Source organism: Sceloporus occidentalis, unplaced genomic scaffold (genome assembly GCF_023333645.1).
Source record: "Sceloporus occidentalis isolate IW3139 unplaced genomic scaffold, rSceOcc1.0.p SCAF_2, whole genome shotgun sequence".
Classification (NCBI taxonomy): domain Eukaryota; kingdom Metazoa; phylum Chordata; class Lepidosauria; order Squamata; family Phrynosomatidae; genus Sceloporus; species Sceloporus occidentalis.
Genome location: NW_028316982.1, coordinates 259,354,772 through 259,379,476, shown reverse-complemented (window position 1 = coordinate 259,379,476; position 24,705 = coordinate 259,354,772). Strand labels below are relative to the sequence as shown.

Sequence of the window (24,705 nt, the reverse complement as noted above, 5' to 3'; positions counted from 1 at the left end):
TCAGACAAGAGGGGCCAGAAAATTCTTTATTTCTTGAGCACAGTACACATATTTGCACTGTACTTTGGATTGGACTGTAATGCAGTCTTCCTCTTTTCCTATTGCCTTCTACCTTAGAGACCACAAGGGCCATCCAGTCCATCCCCCTGCCATGCAGAAACTCTCAATCAAAGCATACCTTGCCAAACATTATCTTTTCTAGTGAGACATGTTTTCTCATGGTGTATCCAAACTATGACAGTTTCAGTTTCGTCATCTTGGCTTCTAGAGAGAGTTCAGGCTTGATTTGCTTGATTTGTGTTAATAACAGTCCACAACATTTATTGAACTCTGCTCCAGCACCACATTTCCAATAAGTTGGTTTTCTTCCTGTCAACTTTCTTCACCATTCAGCTTTCACAGCAATGCTTAGAAAGTGGAAATACCTCTACATATGCTCTTCTAAAAATGCAGATCCTGGGATTTCACTGGGTGTTGTCATGGCAGTTGAAGTAGACTCATAGAACTTTAATTGTTCAGGCTGAGAGGACCCTAGGTCAAAACTTAGTAAGAAAGTAGATGGTTGACTAAATTGTGCTATGCTTTACATTTGTTTTCAAAGTTATAGTGGAGAAAAGATGATACCCTAGCGGTCTAGCCTCTTGCTGAGCTTGAAGATTTAGTGGGATCTTGACACTGCTTCTCTGGCCACTACTGCAGCCATTTCTTCTTACTCTGTTTACTCTTTATAGTCTCAGCACTAGTACTACTAAACACAGGAGCTCCCATCACCTTCTGAACACCTGGAAGTGCTAGATAGTAAGAACACATACAGATAGCAGCTGTAGGCAGTAATGTTGTGCAGTTGGCCTAGCCTAGAATGTGCTAAATATGTGCTGGCAGAGACTTGTGCGCTGAAGACCTCTTAGTGTCAAGAGAGGATGGGCAGGGATAGGAGATGTGTGCAACCATGGAGTTTATCACACATGATTTGATCCGTTATTAAAAAGGGCCCTTTTTCTAACAATTATACTGATGCTTCCCTGACGAAAACGGAAGCGTTCCCCTTTAATAGTGCCAGGCGTGATCCTACCAGGAGGCTCCTGTCGCAGTTTGGTGACGTTAGGGTTACAGGAGCATGGCGGGAGCCCTCGCGTGTGATAAACTCCCATGAGGTAGTAGTGAGAAGGAGAAGGGGAATATAGTTTGTTGGATGAGGTAGGGATTGATACAGTGTGGGCAGAAGTTTATCACACTTTCTAGAAAAAAACCTGTACAAGTTTTAATTTTTGTATACTGGAATATTATGGACTTTAATATTATCATACAAAGATATGAACTGACTGTTGAAAAGCTTTGAATTTCAGGTTACAGGAACAGTCTCTGGTGATGCATATTTGAAATCATTCTGGGAGGTTTGGGACACATGTGAATAGAACTGCATAAAGAACACTGATCGCTTTCAATAGAGGATTTGAAGTGGTGTGTGTGTGTAAATTTAGAACTACTTGTATAGTGGGGGGGAGGTGTCAGTGAAGATGCTGTTGTATATCATAATTCACGCATCATATACTTATAGTAATTACAGTTTGAGTCTCCCTTAATAGGTGTTTTGGATTTTTTAATTTTTTTGTATTTTGGAATGTCTGTATATATGTACACAATGATATATTTTGGAAATGAGACCCTGGTCTAAACACAGAATGTTTTGTATATGTCAGTGATGGCGAACCTATGGCACGCGTGCCAGAGGTGGCAGCCAGAACCCTCTCTGTGGGCACACATGCTGTCACCCTAGCACAGAGTTTGCCAGAGTTTCTTACTAGAAAGCCAGAGGGACGTGGCACTTTACAATAAATAAGTGGGGTCTGGGTTGCAGTTTGGGCACTCGGTCTGTAAAAGGTTCATCATCACAGGTATATGTCTTATGCACATAGCCTGAAGGTAATGTATACATTCTATTTTTTAATAATTTTGCATATGAAACAACGTTTGTGTACTTTGAGTCATCAGAAAGCAAAGGTGTCGCTGTCTTGGCCAACCATGAAAAAAGTGTGTTGTTTTGTTTTTAATATTTTGGATATTGGCATTTCAGATAAGAGAGGGTCAACCTATATAAATAAAGATCACACAACAGGGGAAATAGTAGTCTAAACTTTAAAATGCAATTAAGCTTGTTTCAGTTCTTTCTTTCTTTCTTTCTTTCTTTGTTTCAAAAAAATTACAGAGGAACAAATGCACATTCAGAGTTTAAATTCACTTTATTAAGTTAGATAATTGCATAATTTGTAACAGGTGATCCTAGTAAGTATCGCTGTTTTCATTCCAGTCCCTGGCCACAAGCCACACTTTATTACAGAGGAAATTTTGATCATCATAACAAGTCTGGTTTAAATTGTGTGGTTTGAGCTCTAGCAGTTTCTACCAAACTTGGGAACTCCAGCACTCTCATGGAGCAATTTTTCTCTTTCAAGGTCATTCAATTTACTGCCGCAGGGAAAGTAAATCTGCAACTGAAGTTTTTATGGTGGATCTTCCTCTTTTCCCCCTACTCTCTCTCTCTCTCTCTCTTTTAAAAAAAATATTTAAGCAAAAAAATAGTTAAACAGTTGATTAATTAGTTGGGTAATTAATTTGTAGAAGTGCTCATGATTGCTGAATTAACCATAAAGGGGAAAAAAGACCAATCAGGTGGGAGTAAAGCGGGTATCCCATGTGTCTTTAGAAAACAAAGAGCTGACAAACAGAGTGTATCACAGTGGTTAAGGTCTCCCCCAGGCCTCTGAGTCCAGAGCAGAGTAAATGCTTAAAAAGATTTTTCTGAGCTCACTTGATAAAGGAAGCAAAAGCTGGTTTCTGCAACAGTGGAAAATACTGGAAAATGCAAAAAGCTCAGTACCACTGCTCTCTGGTAAGAGTGAATCTATGAAAATTAAAACAGGAGGTAAAGTAAAGAGCTTACCTGAGAAAGATGCTAAGGTTAATAAGGAAGCATTGGAGATGAAGAGCATGGACACAGCTTTGGACCACCATCTTGAAAAAGCAGATTTCTCGCAGAAGGGCAGGACTGAGCAAAAGAGTGTATCCATCCAACCAGGAGAGAAAAATCAGTTGCAGATTCCACATTACATATTAGAGGCTTTGGAACAAGTCTGCATTGTTAAAGAAAGAAATGTACTTCATTCCTCAGGAGAATGTAGTACAGTGTACCCTTGTTATACGCTGGGGTTTGGTTCCAAGATCCCCCATGGATAACAAAATTTGTGGATGCTCAAGTCCCATTAAATATACTGGCATAGCAAAATGGTGTCCCTCATATATAATGGAAAATCAATGTTTGATATTTGAAATTTATACTTTTTTAAAAAACATTTTCAAACTGTGGATGCTTGAATCCGTGTATAAAAAATCTGTGGATAAGAAGGGCCAACTGTAATATCAACAGCATAGTGGAGTCTCCCTCCTTGGAGGTCTTTAAAAGGAGGCTGGATGGCCATCTGTCAGGTATGCTTTAATTGAGAGTTCCTGCATGGCAGAATGGGATTGGACTGGATGGCCCTTGAGGTCTTTTCCAACTCTATGATTCTATATGACTGCGGAGCCCATTGCGAAGGTCAGTCAGCAAAGAGACAAGGGACAGTGGAATATCAACTTGTTGGAGATGAGAACTATCCAATAGGCAATTACTACATGTTGTGTCACAGATTCAGAATCAGAACATAAAGATACTCATGGACAATTTCTCAGTAAACACTTATCTTTGTCACCAGGGAAATTTGCAGTCACAAAGGTTAATGGTGGAATCAAACAAACTACTTTGTTTGGCTGAGAGACATTCAAAGTCTCTGCTGGTGGTCTATCTGAAAGGCACTTTAAATCTGACTGTGAATTTTCTCAGCGGGAACAAGATCTTGTGTTTTAAGAAACAAATGTTAATTTTATAAAGATGTAAGAAGATCCTTGCTTGGTCATACTGAAGCCCTATCTAGACCAACATCTTGTTCACACAGTCATCCAACCTGTGAGAGATCCTCTGGGAGGATATGAATGCCACCTTACATTTCTGAGCCATTGATACACAGAGGCAAACTGTCTCTGAAACTGGAGGTGTTATTTATAGCCATCACAAGTAATAGCCATTGATGGCTCAATTCCCTTTTTAATGTTACTCAGTTTGGCAACCATTGCAGCATCTTTGTGACAGCGAATTCCACTTTTGATCTTTGCAAGCAGCCTCTGTTGAGGTTTGGCAATTCTCTGTACCTCCTCTTCCCAGATTGTCGAATCACTTCAACAGAATGGCCTTCCTTCAGAAGTGGCATGCCTACCTAAGGGTGGGCTGTTACAAAGGCAGGTAGACCTTTCTTTAATTAACCTGCTGTCAATGTAAACATATTTCCATGTAAGAGTGAAATCTGTCTCTAATTTTAACTGAGGCAAGAAAAAAGGAAAGAGAAAATTATGTCAGCTGTCAGAAATGTGGGGAACTTTGAAATGCATTGTTTGATCTAAGCATTCTTCACTTTATGTCTGTGTTCGGTGCATGTATGTACCCACAGTCTTTTAAGCAATACCATTTTCACTGCCATATTTATAGATTGTTTAGAGGTGAGCTTAGAAAAGTTACTTTTTGACTGCAACTCTTGAATCCTCTGGCCATTGTGTGTTTGAGATATTTGTGAATTCCAATACTATATTATTTTTACTGTTAGCTGCCTTGATCCTAATCGGAGTAGGTGGGATATAAATAAAAGTTGTTGTTGTTGTTGTTGTTGTTATTCGTCATAGAGGTGTTGCTCCCCATTGTTTTTATACGTTCAACTGAGAACCCATTTGGGTTGACAAAATTCTAGGCATCAGACATTGCAATGCTGGTAACTTAAAAATGCTGATGATGTTTTTTGCTCATCTTTGTTAAACACAGTCGACTGAAAATCTTTTATTGAGCTACGATGCCCGCAAATGCCATCATTTATGCATTATAGGGATGCCAACAAATCTGAAACACTTTACATGGCTTTAATTAAACACTGAATAGTTGTTTACCATGTTGTCTAGTGCAGCAGGTCAAGTGGTGTGGTTCCCACAAGTTACAATGTAGAAGTTAGAATGGCACTGAAGCGCTGGTCTGTCACACAGTTCATTTCAGTCCAAGAAGAAAAGGCTGGTTGGATTTAGAACATTTTTTTGTGGTTAAAAAAAAAGGAGTCCTTTTGTGGATAAAGAGGCGAAGGCTACATAGTTATATAACATTATCAATGTATTTTAACTGCAGTGTTTCATCTTATGTAATTATGGTATTTGCAATTTAGAGAGGTGTATTTAGACTTCTTGTGCCTTGCCAGACTAGAAATCTCAGGATTACATAGGATGCAGCTGTGGCAGTTGAAGTTGAATCACAGCATTATAGCTGTGTAGTGTGAAAGGTCCTCTCAGACATTCTGGAATCATTCAGATCTGTGAATATTTTGACCAGGAGGGGTAAAACTGTGTGACCACCAAATTGCCAGAATATATATATGTGCTTTGAAGACCCATGAATTTCATATGGCTTTCTTAGGAAAAGAATATGAAGAGGTGGTTTTGCCACCTCTGAAATATAGCCTACAACATCTGGAATTTATTGTCGGTCTCCCATCCAAGTACTAACCAGGTCTGACTCTGCTTAGCTTCCAAGATCAGATGGTATCTAGTACTTTTCAGTTATTTATATGTATATAGTAAATGTGTGAGAGCCAGTGTGATGTAGTGGTTTGAATGTTGAACTGGGACTTTGGAGATCAGGGATCAATTCCCTGCTTGGCCATGGAAACCCCTTGAGTGACCTTGACCAAGTCATACTCTCTCAGCCCCAGAGGATGGCCATGGTAAATTCCCTCTGAAGAAATCTGCCAAAAAACCCTTGTGATAGGTTCACCTTAGAGTTGCTATAAGTTGGAAACAACTTGAAGGCGCTCAAAAGAACAGCAGCAATATTAAATGTGTAGGCAAATAAGTATATACTGAGCTGCACATGACAGTACATACATATATATTATAATGCAAATGTTAGCACAAATTGTATGCAGCCATCTAAAAACCTTTTATGGTGATCATGGTTCAAACATGGCAAGTCACCATTCTTCTCTGTTTACATTACTCTTTGCATCAATTACTTACCCTCCTGCTCACTCTGCTTCTGAAAAACAAAGTGCATATTGATCTGAACTGATGGAGGGTATCCTTCAGTCCTTTTCAAGGCTCTCTGTAGTGTTTAAATGGTTTCCAGGTAGATTAAAATGGGGAGGGGAGTGAGAGAAAGATGGAGGGAGGGAGAGGGAGATAGAGAGAAATTTGTAAGAACTACTAGTAACATGCATGTAAGGAGGATTTCTTTTCCAATTACCAGTGTTGTGTGTTCATGAATTACAAAATCTACCCAGCATTGTCCAGTTGATTTTGATGATTTCATTTATGATATGAATGAAACTGAAACTTGACTGATAGTACCGACAAGTCTTTAAAATTTGTTTTATACTATGTTGTATTCAGAATGGACCTAAAACAGCATTCCTCTCCCCTGAAGTAAGCCAAACTTTGCCAATCAGATCTGGGTTTGTCCAGATCTTTTTTGTGGATATCAGCCCAAGGCTAAGTAGGAAGCATGGTCAAAATCAGCTTATAAACATGCAATCCAGATCTTGTTTTAGTCCTATTTGTTAACACATCATTATTAGATATTGTAATGGAACATACAGGTTTGTATAGCATTAACATACAAAAATAAATTCTTTAAATTATAATGCAAGTATATGTATGTCTGTGTGTGGTATGTCTGTGTGTAGATGGGTGAGTATAGGTACATGTGTGTAGGTGTGTATATCTGTGTGCATACACAAGCAATTGGCCTTTTTTCAATTTTTTCTTTCTATTTTACCATTGTAATTATTGCATGAACTGTGCTGGTTTCAGGACAATGCCTATTGTTCTCCAGTTCTCCATCTTGATCTCTAGTTTTGCACATAGTTCAGAAGATGGAGGAATATTGCACTGCATATAGCCTGGAGGACTTGCATGCTTAATTGGCAAGGACATGGTCCCCTGAAGAATTAAGTAGAGAGTCTTGCTTGAGAGCAAGCAGATCTTGAGGGCAGATCTAGAAAAAGAGAAAGAGGTGTTTTGAACAGACAGCACCACAGACTTCTTGAGACTGGAAAAAATTAGCTGTGAAAGCATCTAATGCTCTTTCTCTGTAAAATGGTGAGGATATTTTAAGTCCCAAAACAAATGGAGGTGGAATAAGCAATTAGGAATTATGTGTCGGCAGACAGATGTTCCCGAGAGACATGTCAAATCAACCCATAAGCCTAATTGGTTGCTTCTAATGATCTTTTGGGCTAAGATACATGTCTGAGGACATAGGCTATAACACACTGTGTGTGTGTGTGTGTCTTCAAATCATCTGTAGACCTATAGTGACCCCATTAATTTGTCATAAGGTTTACTTAGCCAAGGAATACTCAGAGGTGGTTTGCCTATTCCTTCCTCTGAAATATCATCTACAGCATCAGGAATTCATTGGTGGTCTCCCATTCAAGTATTAACCAGGGATGTTTCTGCTTAGCTTAGAAGGTCATACAGGATGTGGTGTCTTTAATGTATTTAGGCACTAGACACATTGAGTTCTGGAACCAAAAATCAATTCTTAATTTTGAAGTAGCACTTGTTATCATGACTACTCCAGTGTTTAAGATAAACATAATCCTGAATGCTACAGTATATGATGGGTTTTACACATTTCCGCGATTTGTCAGTGTAAGCTTTCAAAGATTTTTATTCACTTCTTAAAGACTTAAGCCAATCGTCCTCAAAACTTCGGTCCTCCAAATACTTTGGACTTCATTTCCCAGAATGCCCAGCCATCTTGACCAGGGATTGTGGAACTGGATTTCAGAACATCTGGAGGCCCAAAGATTGAAAACCACTGGGTTAAGAAACAAACAACATGGGGGGCGGTTTAATTCTGTATTAATATTCCTGGAACTGCATGTGGCCCACAGAGCACATTATGCACACCCCTGTCTTAGATGGTGTGGTAGATTTTTAAAATTTGTATTTTATTTTATTTTTGTTTGTATTGGAAAAAGAAAGAAAGAAGAACCTAAAGGGTGGTATTTCAAACTTTGGAACAGAAACAAGAGCTGTACATAAGTTGAGAAATCACCTGGTATGGTATGATGGGAAAGAAGGCATGGCTTTCTGGTGAGCCACAGAGGATCAAATAGGGACTAGATACAACTCCAAGGGCCTAAGGTTTTCCACTTAATTAATTCTCCTCACAAAAGAGTGTCCAAGATTGCTTATAATAGAGAGCCCTACTCAACTAACCTAAACCCCAAGTAATAACAATTATGTAGTCCTAGTGTTATACAGAAGACAACATGGTTATGTATGAAGTGCTTTAAAAACATATTCTCTCTCTGTTGTGTATTCATCAACACATTTCTAAATTAACCGAAATGAATAAAACCATCATTTTCCAGTATGATCTGTGCTTAATTTAGTTTACTTTGTAAAACTGAAGTAGGAGAAGCAAACTCAAATGTTATGACATTCTGCAATTTTTTGTGAAAGATTAATTACTAACATTTTCATCCAATGTGTTAGTATTTTAATGTCAGTTGTGATTTTAAAAAACCAAAAATCAGTGGTAGCTCTGCCGAAGTGCAGAACAGAGCCGTTACCTGCCCTTATGAGCATATTTTATCATACCTGAGCTCCTGTGGATGTATGTTTGTTCTGAATAAGGTAAGCACATACCATATTCACACTCCCCTATACAAAACTGAATATATGAAAGGGAAGTCTGCACTAATGAAAATTTTAGCAGGAGTGGAGTTGTAGATGAAATAATTATAATGAGGGATAAGAACCCCAAAACACTTATGTGATGTCCTGCCAGGACTGATTGAAACTTTCCCCTACATTTTCTTTCACATTGGTTCAGGCCTTAGATTATTTTAGTGTAGAAAAGTCATTGTATTAGTTTGTGGGAGGAGCTGTAGGATTCTCCTGCATTATTTCCAGGTTTGGTTTGCCCTTTCCCAACATGCTCTGATGTAGCTAGAGGTTTTTAGTTGGGGAGCAGTCTTTGCTGAGAGCAAGCAGAGAGCTGTCTTTTGGTGGCAAGCAGGCCCAGACAGCCGGAAAGGGCATTTCTTACACCTCAGCCAAATCAGTTACAACTCAGCCGAATTAGTTACCATCAGCAAGTGAATAGAAGATTTCAGGAGCTGAAAGACCCTGCACCAGCTCCATTGAGTGAGGAGAGCAAACCATCAGACCCAGAAAGATGACAACCTGAAGATTGCTGAAACTGTAAAGTACCTTTTGTTTAGAGCTGGGGAGGAGAAAACTCTTCATTTTGTCCTTTAAATTAAATTTCCCCCCTTTTGAACTTTACATTCAGCTTCAGAGCCTTTTTTGGGTAGAAGAGTTTGATCTCACCAGGGTACCGGCGTTGCACACCCAAACCTGCCACCACCTTTAGTTAGGTGTGTCTTCATAACTTATCCAAACTGTATCTATTACATACATTCCGAATAGAAATAATGTCTAAAGAGACTGAAAGAGACTGAGGAGTGGGAAAGTGAGAAAAGGGAAGAAACAAAAATTTTCAGTTTGTTCATTTCAGCTCATATTTATGGTGAGGTAAGATGAATGTAGAAGAATGGAGTGCTTGCATAGAAAGATTGCTCTTGACAAGTCAGAACATTATGAGCTAAATCCCAGCATTACTTCTATCTAAAGCAGATTCTTTGAAAAATGGGTATTGGTTAGTCAGAACTAACTGGAGGCCATTGGTTTCAAAGGACATGCTACGTGGGATTAATATTGTATTTAGCCCCTTCTTTCCTTTTTCTCCTCTTCTAATATAAAGCTTCTTTGGCCATACATGAATATATGAACTGAACCTGTGGGAAGCCAAATAAATGCTTCATCTAGTGCAATGTTAACCCGTTCACGTTGACAGCCGCTCTCCATGGGCTCTGGCAGAGGACTTTATCATCTAGTTTGTAATGGATTACCGTGGGACGATCTCTTTTGCAAAGTATTAAAACTGTAGTATGTCCCTCATTCCAACATTTATTGATTTACTAGCTGAAGTGTACCTGATGTCCTAAAGATGACAATGTGGTTTTCTGTTTCCCACTCCTCTTTAAAATAACACCAACTCAGAGAACATTGTCCCATTCATTTCATTTCTGTTCATTTTTTAACCTTAGAACCTCAGCAGCAGTACTAATACCTTATCTCATTTTCTCACTTACTACCTGCCCCTGAAATTTTGGCAGCAGTGCTCCAATGAGCCATTTTAAAAATCCCAATGAGTTATGACAGCATTCCCATCCCTTGTGCATTTTAAGAAGCCCTATGTTTGGAATGTTGACTTGAAGCTGGCCATTGCAGATTGGTTGGCAACCAAAAACATATATCAGTCTATGCATCATCTTCTGCAATTTCTCAGTGAATTATGGCTGACCTTCAATAGGACTGTCAATGCTTGGATTAAAAATTGAGCACAGCAACTTGGATGACAACCAAAACATGTCTGCCAAGTTTTGAGGCCTCTACCATGATTTTCTGATGAGTTATGGCTGCCCTTTTCCACTTGCTAATGAGCCCCACTGTATGAAAGTTTGACTTGAAACTCAATCATGGCAAATTGGACAACACAGACAGTGTGTCAAATTGTGGAGCATATTGCACCGTGGCCCAGTGTGTTATGGTGTCCACAGAAATGCAGACATTCTCTTTTATTATTGCAGACTTAATAGGAGGTGCTACTCGACCTTTCAGAACTGTTCTCCTAAAATTACATGTGGCAATTAAAATTAAAATAATAATAATTTTAATAAAAATAAAACCATTCAGAGCTAAACAAGCTGGGTGACGTTGTCTACAATATTTTGCAAAGAAATAAAAAGAAACCCAGGGTTATGTCAAAACCTTTCCCTATCAATGGTTTCTATCCAATTCTGGTTCCCTAAAATTCCCTAGCTTTTTCAAGGGCAGAGCATACCAAAACTATTGATAGTGTGACTTCAAGAACCAATGAGAATGTGGGACTGCTACTGAAAGGGACTGTTTCTGCTTGTTTTCTGCAAGATGTTGCCCATGCGTTTAATTTATAAGAGAATTTCTATCTGTATTAGACCGACTTTTATCCATTTCGTAGACTAAGGAGCTTTAGGTAATGAACAATTAGTAGCTCCCAAATTATATGGGGACCAGCAAAGTATACCAGTGACCAGGGACCAGTATTTGTGCCTGTTGGCTACTGTTATTTCTTTCTTTCCTGAAATCTTACCAGGGACCATCAGCTGATGCCTATTATATCAGCTCCAATCCCTGGATTACCATTTTGAGTAGTGCTCCCCCCTTGACCCTGTTTGGGGTCATCTTGGATTGTTACTTTTAAAGCTCAGCCTAAAATACAGTTGGCCCTTCTTACACACAGATTTTTTATACATGGATTCAAGCATCCCCGTTTTGAAAATATTCAAAAAAAGTATAAATTTGAAATATCAAACCTTGATTTTCCATTTTTATTTTTTAATTATTTTTTATTAATATATCTTTATTTTACAAAGCTTGCGTTTTTACAAGATAAATTTTTACAACAAGACATTTTTACAACAGGATAAATAAAAACATATATCAACCTATATCAACAAGCTATAAATCTGTTATATTTTAGGCTTACAACTGAAAACTTTCCACAAGAAACTGTATAGTTTTAACTTATAATTACAAATAAAAAATCTTGACTGGGTTTTCTCATAAAGGTTTTTTTTAAACATTTGTCGATTTTAACAGATTGTTTGTCACTCCTGACCATTCTTCATCCCATTTATCCATATCTTTTTTTATTTAAGATTGCTGTTAATCTGTCAAGTTCTTTCATATCAAATATTTTATATTTCCAATCCTCTATAGATGGTACACATGTGGATTTCCAGTTTTTTGCTACTAACATTCTAGCATATAGAATTTGTCATGAACCCAGAACTGTACTTGCTAAATGTAATCTCAACATTAGGTGTGGAAGGAGAAAGAAAATATTGGAGAGTAGGATTGTATTTAATAACATCAGCTAGATTTTCCATTTTTATAGGGGACACCATTTTGCTATGACATTATATTTAATGGGACTTGAGCATACACAGATGTTGTTATCCACAGGGGATCTTAGAACCAAACCCCAGTGTATAACAAAGGTCCACTGTAGTTTCAACACCCTACAGACAAGCAGCAGGTCAAGAAGTGTTCTGATTCCGGGTTTAAATTTTGCTTTCTAAGCCAATGATGCTCAAAGTGGTGGTTTGCAGACCAGTGCCAGGAAACCACGACAATACCACAGTAATGTGGCAAAAATACAGTACTGGTCCATGGCACATTGAATAGCAATCATTGCCAGTCTGCCATATCAGAAAACTTAGGAACCAATGCTTTAAGCACTGGCTGACATTGAGGCTAGGGAAGGGTTTTGTGAACTGTTTCTGTGTTCTCCCATGGAGAAAGTATGTACTCATCCTCTTTTTCTGCATCTTATGTGTGAAAATAAGACCAATAACTGCAGTCAGCACAAAACAGACTTCCTAGATAAAATTGGCCTCATCCCCATCAGGGACATAGCCGGGGGGGGGGGGGTTGGGGGGTCCAGTCCCCCCCCCCATCAGGCCCTGGGGGCATTTAAGCTCCTTCCTGCCCCCCTCCTCCTCACCATTAAAACCAGGGAGCTCCGAGAGGGAAAGGGGGAAAGACAAACCAAGCTCTTTCCCTTTGGTTTCCATAGGAGTCAGTCTGGCTTCCACTCCTCCTCCTCCTCCCTTGTGCTTTTGCCAAAATAAAAGTATCTTCCAGGGAGGGAGGAAGTGAATCAAGGCACTTTAAAACTCCTCCGTCCCCTCCATCAAAAGCACGAGGACTAGAGGGGAAAATTCGCTGGGAGCGGGGAGGCTGAGAGAGAGAGGGCGGAAGAATGGGAGGGTGAGGAGGAGACCCTGGAAAAGCCAGGAGGAGCCCAAGTGCCGCCCCTAAACTTCTGTTGCGGGGCCTGAGGGGAGGGGCCAAAAAGCCCTTGAGGAGAGGGAGCCAGGGAGGGACACACTCAAGAAATAACCAGGTTTGGCAGCGATTTAACTCTTCTGTGGCTCTTGGCTATGGAATTCTGGGAGTTAGTATGTTCTGGGGTCCAGATATCAAGGCTTGGGCCTTTTCTGCACCTTCCAGCCTTGTTTTTTTCTCATTTTTAAAATAAAAATAAAATAAAATACACTTAGCTGGCCCCTTTTCAGCATATCAATGGGGATGCTTTGATTGAGAGTTCCTGCATGGCAGAATGGGGTTGGACTGGATGGCCATTCTTGGGGTTTCTTCCAACTCTAGGATTCTAGGATTAATTAATTAACCTAAGGAATCAATCTAAAGATCTTGGCCTCTCTGCCCTCCTGCCTTGGAAGCAAAGTCCATTGGAAGACCGCTGGGTTTTACTTTGCAAGGAGTTTTTAATTTTCCTTATTTTTGCCTTTTTAAAGGAGTTTCCCCAAAATTCTGCCAGAGGATGAATCGGGGCTGTGGAGTCCTATGGCTCTGCTCCAGGCAATGCTAGACTGCAGGCCCCATCATCCAGCAGCACCACAGACTGCTGGGAATTGCAGTCTAATAAGGCTGCACACTGCAGAAATAATCCAGTTCAACACCACTTTAATGCTATGGAAAATCCTGGGATTTGTAGTATGTTGTGGCACCAGAGCTTTCTGACAAAGAATGCTAAATATCTCACAAAACTACAATACCCAGATGTTGTTGTTGTTGTTGTTATTTTCTTAAATCCCGCCTTTCTCCCAATATACGGACTCAAGGTGGTGATTTTCCATAGCATTAATCTATAGTATATCTTTCTACAATGTAGATGGACACCTCCATTACATAATTTGTTGGGGATGCTTTGACTGGGAGTTCCTGCATGGCAGAATGGGTTGGACTGGTTCAGGGCCCTTGGGATCTCTTCCAACTCTATGATTCCATGATTCTATAGCACTCTGATCCTACTGTGATTTTAATTGTTTTTAAATGTATAACATTTTAAAGTTATAAAGTCTTATAATGCAAGCCATGCACTGATGGACTATTGCACAATAATTTTGTATTTATTGATTTTATACCCTGCCTTTCTCTCAAAATAGGATTCTCTTAAAGGGGTTTGTTTTTTATAAAAAGAAAGGAAGGTATAATGTCTTAGAATTTAAAATTATGACAGACAGACAGACAGACAGACAGATAGATAGATAGATAGATGAGTCTTGGAATTAAAAATTGTGTGCATGTGTGTATGTAGTGTGTGTGTGTGTGTGTGTGTGTGTGTGTGTTGGAATTAAAAATCCCTCTTGGAAGTGGGAATGAAATGTTGTGTGGATGCAGCCTGGGTTCTTAGCTCAGCTCAGAAGTTGGAATGCAATGTCTCAAAGCATGAGCAGAGTGTCTCTGAGCATGAACAGAGTGGCTGCCGCTCATTGCTTGAACACCTGCGCTTTGCTTTATCGAGCTGAATTTATCTGATGTAAACGCCTTCAGAGGAAGGACTCAGTTTGCATCTGCACTGAAAAAAATAATCCAGTTTGATGCCACTTTAACTGCCCTTGGCACCATATTGTGGAATGCTGGGACTTGTAGTTTGTTGTGGCACCTGACAGAGAAGGCCAAACAGCTTCTCAAAACTACAAATCCCAAGATTCCATAGCAGCACGGAGCCATAACGGAAGTTCAAGTGGTGCCATTCTAATGTAAACGCTCAACCCCCTTTTTGTGTCTTGGGGGGGGCTCTTAGCCTCTCAAAATGGTGGCACTTAGTCTGGACCCCCCCTTCCCAAAATCCTGGCTACGTCCCTGTCCCCATTGCTATATTCATCCAGTTGGAGAAAAGGGAATAATTAAACATGCTTATCTAAAAGGAAGGCAATGACAGAGATTTAATTTCCTGAAATCACCAGAATTTATGTAACAAGACAATGGATAGTGATTTTGTTTTGTTTTGTACACAACAATACAATACAAAACAAAATCACTGTCCCTTGTTTCCTATTTATCTCTTACCTTTAGAGTTGATCTGTACTTACATACATCTTTCATTTGATTTTTTATAATTTTAATTGTGTGTTTATGTGCCTTCAAGTTGCCTGTCAACCTATGGCAACCCCCTAAATTTCCTAAGATTTTCCAGGCAAACTGGTTTTGCCAATTCCTTCCTCTGAAATACAGCCTATAGCACCTGGCAGTCCTTGCCAGTCTTCCAAATACTAGGCATTGCTTACCCTGCTTAGCTTCCAAGATCAGACCGGACCTGGTGCCTTGTGGGTATTTACCAGACATATATCAATCTTAATTAACACTTAATGACTCACTACTGGATTTGGTTCTGTAGGATTTGAGATAATGCTGGCCAAGTCAATTGGGCCAGCCCACTGTAAAGAATTATTTTACTTTTCTTTGCCAGACTGTAGAATCCCATGATGTTCTTAACCTGCTTGCACTCCAGCTCTTTTAGAAGCTACTTTGGAAACACCTAGCTCATTACTGGTTGCTCATTAGTGCAAAATGTTTCTACTGTTTGGGGGAATAAATAGTGTAGATGCTAGAACTTTGAAAACTGTAATGTTCCCAATTGGTCAATATCTTTGTCTTCCTTAATCCTATGTAATGCTCCTTTTTGTCAGTGCTAAAAAATTAGCTCTTGAATTTGCTTCATTATGAAGTGGATGCGTCAGCATCCAGTGTGAATGAGCATTAGGCAGTTATTTTTACAACAGAAAATACAGAGACAAAAAGAGAAAAGAAAGAAGCAAAGATATATAACTAATACACAATAGGACTCTGACCACCAAATCCTGAATGTAATGGGGAAAAACATATAATATATATTATTATGCCTGAATTAGGTTATAAACATGCCTTTAATATTTGATGTTCCTTTTGCATGGGATATTATTGTATTTTGCACATTACTGAGAGTAATTTCTTTAAAAAACAGAACAACTACCACAAAGACAGTAAAAAAAATCCCCTCTATCCTGGATAAATAAACCAGTGAATCAACAGCAGATTAAGGGGCAAGTTCACCCATACATTGTTGGCTGGTTTCTGCTATTGCCGCTGGCACTGAAGTGCAGCTGTAAGCCCTTCTTAGTTGGCAGTCTGCAGATTCAGTTTCTGGAGAACACTTTTTGTACTCTCAAAACTCTTTGTCCAAAGCCCTTTTTTGGCAACGACAATGACTGGGTGATGTAATAGGTCTTGTAGCCTTTCTAATTTTTACAACAGCAAAGCCACTGAAAAGACTTTGTTTTGCCAACTCTCCACCAAGGGCTTCTTTCATTCCTCTGTTTTTACATGTTGTAAAATAAACAGACAGCTGGATATTTTTGGAAACTGTCAAGTGAGCGATGATACAGTGTTTAAAGTACCAAAAAATTAATATAACACATTGCTCTGCATTCCCTAATTTGGAGAAGTCAGATGTTCTTAATGGCAGCACTGCAGACTTGCTCTGGATGAGGCTCAAGGTGTCTTGTAATGTTTGCTTTATGTACATCTATATAAGCAGAGCACATTAGAAGCAAACAGGAACTTGCTCAGAAGCCAGTAGTATCTTATGCAGCTATTTGCATGCCTATTCCTTTCTAACCATTCAGAATAGGGATGGCTGACTATTGGGATAGAGGGCTGCACTGGCTGCTAGGGGATTTTGAGGGCCTGCTGCACCAAAGAGATTATCACACAAAGACGCTAACCTATTGGCAACCCAAAATAAATGAAATTGTTACCTTAGCCCTGCAGTTGTGCACTAGATCACACTTTTCTCTGAAAACCGGAATGTATTTGCAATAAGAGCAGCAGGAACTGACTGAATTCTTGAGATTGTGATTTTTTTAAAAAAGCTGCACATGCTTAATTGTACGACTTTGACATCACTACAAGGGAGGGAGCGATGAAGTCTTGCACCAAGAAGTTTGAGAGATTGTGCATTCAGTGATTGCACTGGCTGCTGGATGCAGTATTATCACGTAATTATGGTCATTCACGAGTTCTACCCATAAATGAAAGGTGGCAGTTTTAACACAGGATAATAGCAGTTTGTGCACCACATCATGTGGTCAATACTGTTGCCAAATCAGAAGTATGTGATAATCTCTAAGTATTTTTAAAGGTTTTGCAAATGCCCTACAATACCTCATAGAGGGGGAATGTGGGACAAACTGCCATGATGCATGATCACCCCCTGGCAGTTTGAAGCCCAAGAGAGGCTGCTATTTTAAACAGAAAAAGAACAGGTGGTCCATTTCCATGTCATTTCCTGTGTTGGCTTCTAAAAAACTTCTCATGGACCTAAAATGGCCCATGGAGGAAAAGGTGGCATCATGCTCCATTCACTAATGCCATTCTATGAGACACCAGCTGCCAATCCCTGGGGAGTGTCCAGGAATCAAAGAAGCAATTGCAACCAATGGGCACAAATGTGGTACAAGGCCCTGGCACACTTGGGGGGGGGGGGGATGCCAAACTCTCCCATCAAATTGTTCAAGAAACTTTGCTTTAGAGGGCTTTGGGTGCTTTCTGGAAACAATCTTCGTTTTAAAAAATAGGCAGTGCTAGGCTGGGGCTGCATGTGGCTTACTGGCCTCTGTCTGTCTGTCTGTCTGTCTGTCTGTCTATCTATCTATCTATCTATCTATCTATCTATCTATCTATCTATCTATCTATCATCTATCTATCGTTCTTTACCCACCCTGATCAAGAAAGTCTCCATCCCTTCCCATTCTCTGCCTTTCTCTGTTCCTCTCAGTTGTGTCTTTGTCTTTCAGGGACCCTTTCACACTATATAATTATAGCACCATGCTTCCACTTTAACTGCCATGGCTACATTGTATAAAATCCTGGGCTTTGTAGTTTGGTGAAGCACTAGAGGTCTTTGTCAAATAATTCTTAATGTTCCCATACTACAATTCCATATATCCCATAGGTTGCAAACCATGGCAATTCAAGTGGAATCATAACAGTATAATTGTTTAGTCTGAAAGGATACCTGGTCAGCTCTTTGTCTGCCTTTGAATTTCCTTCTCCCATGTTCTGATTGGGATCACACTGCAAAAACTGAAGACAAATTCCCGACTATCAGGAAATCATCTCCTGTTATGACCATCTATTAATTAAAAATCATCCAGTTGTATTGGACTGCTTCCCAACCTCCAGTCTAACAAAAGGGGATAGCTGGCTGTGAGCTGTAATAGTACCTTAAAAGGAAAGCAATTCCCCTGCCCAGCATCTACTTGATGTAACCCATACATAAGAAAATTGAAGGACTGTGTATTTCAGGAGGTAGACAAGGTGGACTTCTCAGGTGGGACAATTTTCATAACTGTTATAAAAATGGCTCTTTTATGTACCACTGCTGGTTATATGAATTAGAGCAGAGGCTACCCGCAGTTACTGGTGGTGGAAGAAAGGATGAACAAGTTGGATTTGCAGAGGAAGAGGGAGAACAAGAAAGTTAGGTAATATTTAACTTGTGGAAAAGAGAGAAGTGAATCCTTGTTAATCATAATGGGATTCAGGGGAATAGAAGCCCTTTTTCAAACAAGAGAACAGGTTGAGTCTCCCTTATCCGAAATCCTCAAATACCCCTGAAGTTCAAAACTTTTTTCATGTGTGGCCGAGACTGCGACACTTTTGCTTCCTGATGGTTCAGTGGACATAAACATTGTTTCTTGCACAAAATTATTAAAAAATATTGTATAACATTACGTTCAGAGAATCTTTAGAAATGAATTTTGTGTTTAGACTTCTATCTCATCTCCAAGACATGTACATATATGCAAATGTAGATATTCCAACCCCCCCCCCCCCAACAAACCAACCCAAAATGCAAAACACTTCTGGTTCGAAGCATTTTGAATAAGAGAGACTCAATCTGTATTATTAAAAGAGACACAACTATAGTTCTAAAACTATGAAGTTGGACTGATCTAATGTTACAGATTGTGACATGCAACCCACCAAATATGGGAGCAATCTGCCTTAAGGGGGTGTCTAGGACTATGTGGTTCAGAGAATGGAAGTGGAGGTGGGCGTTTTGTGAATTTGGAGTCAGGTTTTTGGACATGACAGATGGGACCCGAACAAACAGTAGATGCAGTGGGCAAATGACTATGATAGAATGTTTGGCAATCCTAATAAAACATTTTGTGCAGCCAAAACAGACCATTAGCAGCCTCAGTGTGGCATACCTGTTTGTTTGTTTGTTCATATCACATCACACATCTTGTTCATATCACATCACATATCTGAATGTTTGGATGATGCTCCATATCATCTACATTTCTTGTACATTAAAGGTATAATTTCTTAAAAGTAATTTTCCTGTACTGCAAATCAGTCTGTAATGGGGAAGAATAGGGCTTAAAACACATTGATTGGTCCCAAGAATGTAGAACCATTTCATCAGTTTTTCATTTGTGAATCAATTTATAGACAAAAGCCACAGATAATCTTGTTGGGGTTAACAATTGGGTTCAGGCCTAGGCTTTCCCCTATTAATTGAAAAATAAGGTTTTTGATAGTTCAACATTATTATTATAATGGAAATGTTATAAACCCTTCCAATAGAATAAACCTGCATTATCAATATTTGAAGAAAACAGAAATACAAAGATCTGAGGCCCATGTACACTGCATGTTTATAGCACTATTATTCTACTTTAATGGCCATAGTTCCATCCTATGGGATCCTGACATTGTAGTTTGTAGTTTGATGAGGCACTGTCACTCTCTGACTGAGAGCCTGTATGTGTGGAGCAAAGGCCCATGCTCCTCCAGCATCACATTGTCCTGTATGGATGGCACAGACCATTAGCCCCAAGCTGGAATTGGCTTGTCTGGTTGCTGATCTGGTGGTTCCGTCCCAATCCTGACCTGAAGAAGCCTTAACATGGGTTAAACACACCAGTTGTTTACTGCATACTTTCATGGAGCAGCTGGGACACCGCATGGCCCCACACACCCTGCTTCCACCATTGCATCTTCACAGTGACGTTGGATGGGGTGCTTCACCGCATGGATGTAGCCAGGCATCCCATTTCCACCCTTATGGGTCATGTCGGGGATCTTCTGTGAAGACTTGACTGTGGCGGTAGGTAAAGGGCACGTGACAGTAGTTGGTTCATACTGCAGCAAGCGGTGGCCATGTAAATGCCCATTTGTCATTATGCCAGCACAGGGACTGACCTGGGTCACAACCTGGAGCTCTTGCCCATTTACTTAGGCCCTGAGAATACTAAGCCCCCCCCCCTTCCTTTACTTCTAATATCAAGATTCTATGGGATGTTGTAATAGTAGTTGGTGTGAATGGGCTCCTGATTTAAATGTATTAAAGGTATTGAAAAAATGTACCTATTCAACATCTGTTGTGTTTTTCTTTCCCTACAACATTTCTTTTTTTATCATAGATCTTACCTGCGTTGCAGAATTAATTGACATCACTTTAACTGCCTTGGCGCTGTGCTATGGAATTCTGGGATTTGTAGTTTGTGAGATATTTAGCCCTCGCTGTCTGAGAGCTCTGGTGCCACAAAAACTACATGTCCCAGGATTCCACAGTATTAAGCCATGGCAGTTAAAGTGGTGTAAAACTGGATTATTTCTGCAGTACAGATTAGACCAGAGTCAATGAAACTAAGTTTGTACCTGAGGTGTGTTACAGTTGGTCTGTCATATCCACAGATTCTTTATCCACTGATTCAAGCATCTATGCATTGAAAATATTTAAATGTATGTATAAATTCCAAAAAGCAAAGCTTGATTTTGCCCTCTTATATAAGGATAAGCATTTTACTATCCATTTTATTTAATGGGACTTGAACATGGATTTTGGTATCCACAGGGGATCTTGGAACCAAACCCCAAGGGCTCACTGTATTTGAAAAATAATAACAACATAACATTTAAATACTATCATATTAAAGTAGAGAGATTGTTTATGCTTTTGACCTCTCCTGCTTTCTGTATTGAGTGGTTCACTGCAATATAAAAAGGTAATCATTTTCTTTTGTAAAAATTCTTGCATTCCTGTAGGAATATAGGAGCAGCTATCAGTTTATAAGATTTTGAAAGAGAAGATAGTAGAGTTAGAGAAAACTGGAGAGAACTGGTCTTTGAGGGGCTGAAAAGATCAAACTTTACCTAATTGGTTTAAGCAGCCAATATGGTTTGACTGTGAAGTACTTTCCCTTCTTGGGTAATTTTTTCTGACAGGCTGTAATGCATTCTGCTAAAACATATCAGTGTTTTCCAGAAGACTGATTCTCCCTAAGACTTGTAGTATTCAGGGTTTTGGCAACTGTCATTTGGAGCTCCGCAGAGTCTAGAAGGAAACACAGCACGTTTTTGTCTACAAAGCAAGTACAATAAATTCAGACAAAAGTCTCATTGGCACTTTGGCTCCCGCCTTTTCTCTTTTCCTTTTTAAAGTGCTGCACAGCTTGATGATGGTTTCATCCTGAGATTTCATAGCTTCTGATTAAGCTAGACAGAACACTTCTAGAAGTTGTTCTTCTGTTTTGATTTTTTTAAAGCTTTCTAGTTCTGACATCAGTGTTAACCACACTTCCAGGGACAACTTGAAACATTACAGGATATTGCTGTAGGAATTAGCATGCAGCCTGCTTGTAGAACAGCATTTCTAATTTTCTGGATTAGAATTTGAGGTACATTCTATTCTTATATGTGACATTATATCCATGCACATATGTATGTACAGACATGTACACATGAAGCTGCATTGTTGTTGTTAACTGCCCACAAGTCGACCTCAACTCATGGTGACCCAGCAGGTTTTCATGGCCGAGTGAAGAATCGAACCCTTATCTCCAATGTGTTTTCACTCGGCCACACGCATCCCCTGCCAATGCCCAGATCAGGGCCAAATGTGTATGCGATAAGGTCCTGACAGGGACACAACAAGAATCCTTAGATAGGCATTGTCTGAGTTGATACTCCTTTGTTATTGTTTCTTTTAGATGTCTTTCACTTTTGCCAGCAACTCACTTCTCTGAAAACTGATTGAGGAGAATGTAAAACTAAAAAATGTAATGGTAGGGAGGCAATAATTTCAACAGGGATCATGGTATTTAAAAAAACCGGGACTGTGAAAAATTGTGCTAAATTCTCAGTGAGACAGACGGACACACTGATACAGCCTGTTAAGAGTTAGTAAACCCCTGTGATATTTCTGGCCTCCAGTGTGAGAACAAGAAGATAAAAGTGGGTTTATCTGTTGACGTTTCTACAGCTCATGCAAAATATCTCTGTGCAATACTAATACCTTACTGCATTGTGAGGAAAAGCACATGGAAGACGGATACAAGTAATTCTTTCAGTGATACAGCTACAGGAGAGGCAAAACAAGGAGACTGTCCTCCTCCCAAATAAGAATTTTGCCTCCTCCAAATGAAATTTTCCTTCTGTCCCCAAATTGTCAGCATCGCAGTAACTTAAAATAAAGTTTATGATCGAAAGAGCTGCAGCCAGTCTGTTAACTGGGGCAGGTTACAGAGACCACACAATGCCCCCATTTAAAAAGTTTCTCTGGCTGTCACTTTGTTTCCAAGCACAATTCACAGTACTGGTTATGACCTATAAAACCGTATATGGCTCAGGTCCAGGCTTTTGGCATACTGCATCTCCCCGTATGAACCAACCCAGGCTCTGAGATCATTAGGAGGGGTCCTTCTCTAAGTCCCACCACCATCAACAAGGATGGTTGTTGGGGTCATGAGAGAGGGCCTTTTTGGTGGCTGCTCCTAGACTGTGGAATGGCCTCCTACTTGTCATTGCAACGGGCTTTTAAAACAGAAAGTGTTTAAAAACAGGCTAGGGGGTCCTATAGTATTTACACAAATTGTTTTTAAAAGCTTTTTATTCTTGTAACATGAAGGTGAATTGTTTTACTACTGTAAATAATTTAAAGATGTTTTAGTGTTTACTTTTTGTATGCCTTTAACTGTGTTGTTCTTTTAAATTCTGAGCCACATTGAGTCCCAATATTTGGGAGAAATTGGGATAAAAATGAATATAGCAACAACAAAAATAAAAGGTTTAGGCTAAGTTACAAAAGAAATGCAAACACAGCAAATACAAGAGCTCTGTATGTGAACAATTTTCATTGTCTGATTCTCTGCAGTGTTAAAAATTTGGGGCGTGAAGGAAAATTTCATTTGGATGGAAGAATTCTTATTTAGAGGGTCCCTATTACACCACCACCTCCCTTAATTCATTCAGACCTCCAAAGAAGTCGAGTCTCCTTCTTTGGAGGTCTTTGAACAGAGGCTGGATGGCCATCTGTCGGGAGTGGTTTGATTGTGATTTCCTGCATGGCAGGGGGTGGACAGGATGGCCCATGAGATCTCTTCCAACTCTATGATTCTATGAAAAAAATATTCTACCGTTTTTTCTTGTTACTTGCCTACGTTGTCATAACTCAGTTCTGACTTATGTCAGACCCATTCCTAGGGTTTTCTTGGCAGGATTTATTCAGAGGAGATTTGCATTGTCTTCCTCTGAGATTGAGAGTGTGCAACTTTCTCAAGATCCCTCAGTGGATTTTCCTGGCTGAATACTTGAGTGTGCGCCTGGATTCAACTCTGCACCTTGAAGTTCAGGTTTCAGCCATGGCTAGGAGGATATTTGCATAGTTAAAGCTTGTGCCCCAGCTGCGCCCGTTCCTTGAGATGTCAGATCTGACCATGATCGCATGTCCAAATCCAACACTCATATCACTACACCATATTGGTTCTAATTGCCTCTTTGGGAAGGAAGGGGAAAAAAACTTGATTTCTCATTCTTGCACACAAGAAAATGACAAAGACTGGTGTTTGTCATTTCCCTTGGTTTATTTCAGTTTCAGAACCAGCATGGTGTAGTGGTTTGAGTGTTGGACTATGATCCTGGAGACCAGGATTCAATTCCCTGCTCAGCCAAGAAACCTACGGGGTGACCTTGAGTATGTTGCACTCTCTTAGCCTCAAGGGAAGTCAATAGCAAACCTCCTCTGAACAAATCTTGCCAAGAAAACCCCTTGATGGGTTTGCCTTAGGGTCACTTTAAATCGGAAATGATTTAAAGGCACCCAACAAGTATTATCATCAGTCTGCTTTCAAAGTGTGGCTGCTAACCTATCTTTCCTTGACCTCATCCTTTTTTTAAGTTGTTGTTGCTTGTAGGTTTTATGGGCCCTGGTTGCCAATAATATCAGGGAACTGTCTCAAGGAAGTCTTGGAAGAAAGATTTGTAATTCCGCTTCCTTCTTTTTCTAGAGGTCAGGCAAGGGGCACAAACATCCAGTCTTGAGTTGTGTTAAAGAGGGTGTACATAATTAAACAGTTGCCTGGCTCTGTTTATATGTTTGTATTTTGCACTGAATGAAAGATGGTCTTCAAAGAAAACTGTCACTGGGGAAATCAAAGACCTGTCAAAGTGTGGCAGTGATCCTCACATTGTCATGTTCAGAACAAGTCCAGGGCTAATGCCGAACTGCTGCTGGGCAGAATTAATTTTGTGACTGTCAAATGGAAAGGCATGTTCTCTATGGATCCCAGGGTGTTCCATAGATGGCATTTGGGGCTGTCAGTGTTG

At 39.7% G+C, this 24,705-nt stretch overlaps 1 protein-coding gene across 8 annotated transcripts in view; it reads left to right on the top strand.

The window, feature by feature from the left end:
• The window catches only part of FAT3 (FAT atypical cadherin 3), a 631,203-nt gene that overhangs the window by 250,808 nt on the left and 355,690 nt on the right, over positions 1 to 24,705 (top strand). The window lies entirely within an intron of this gene.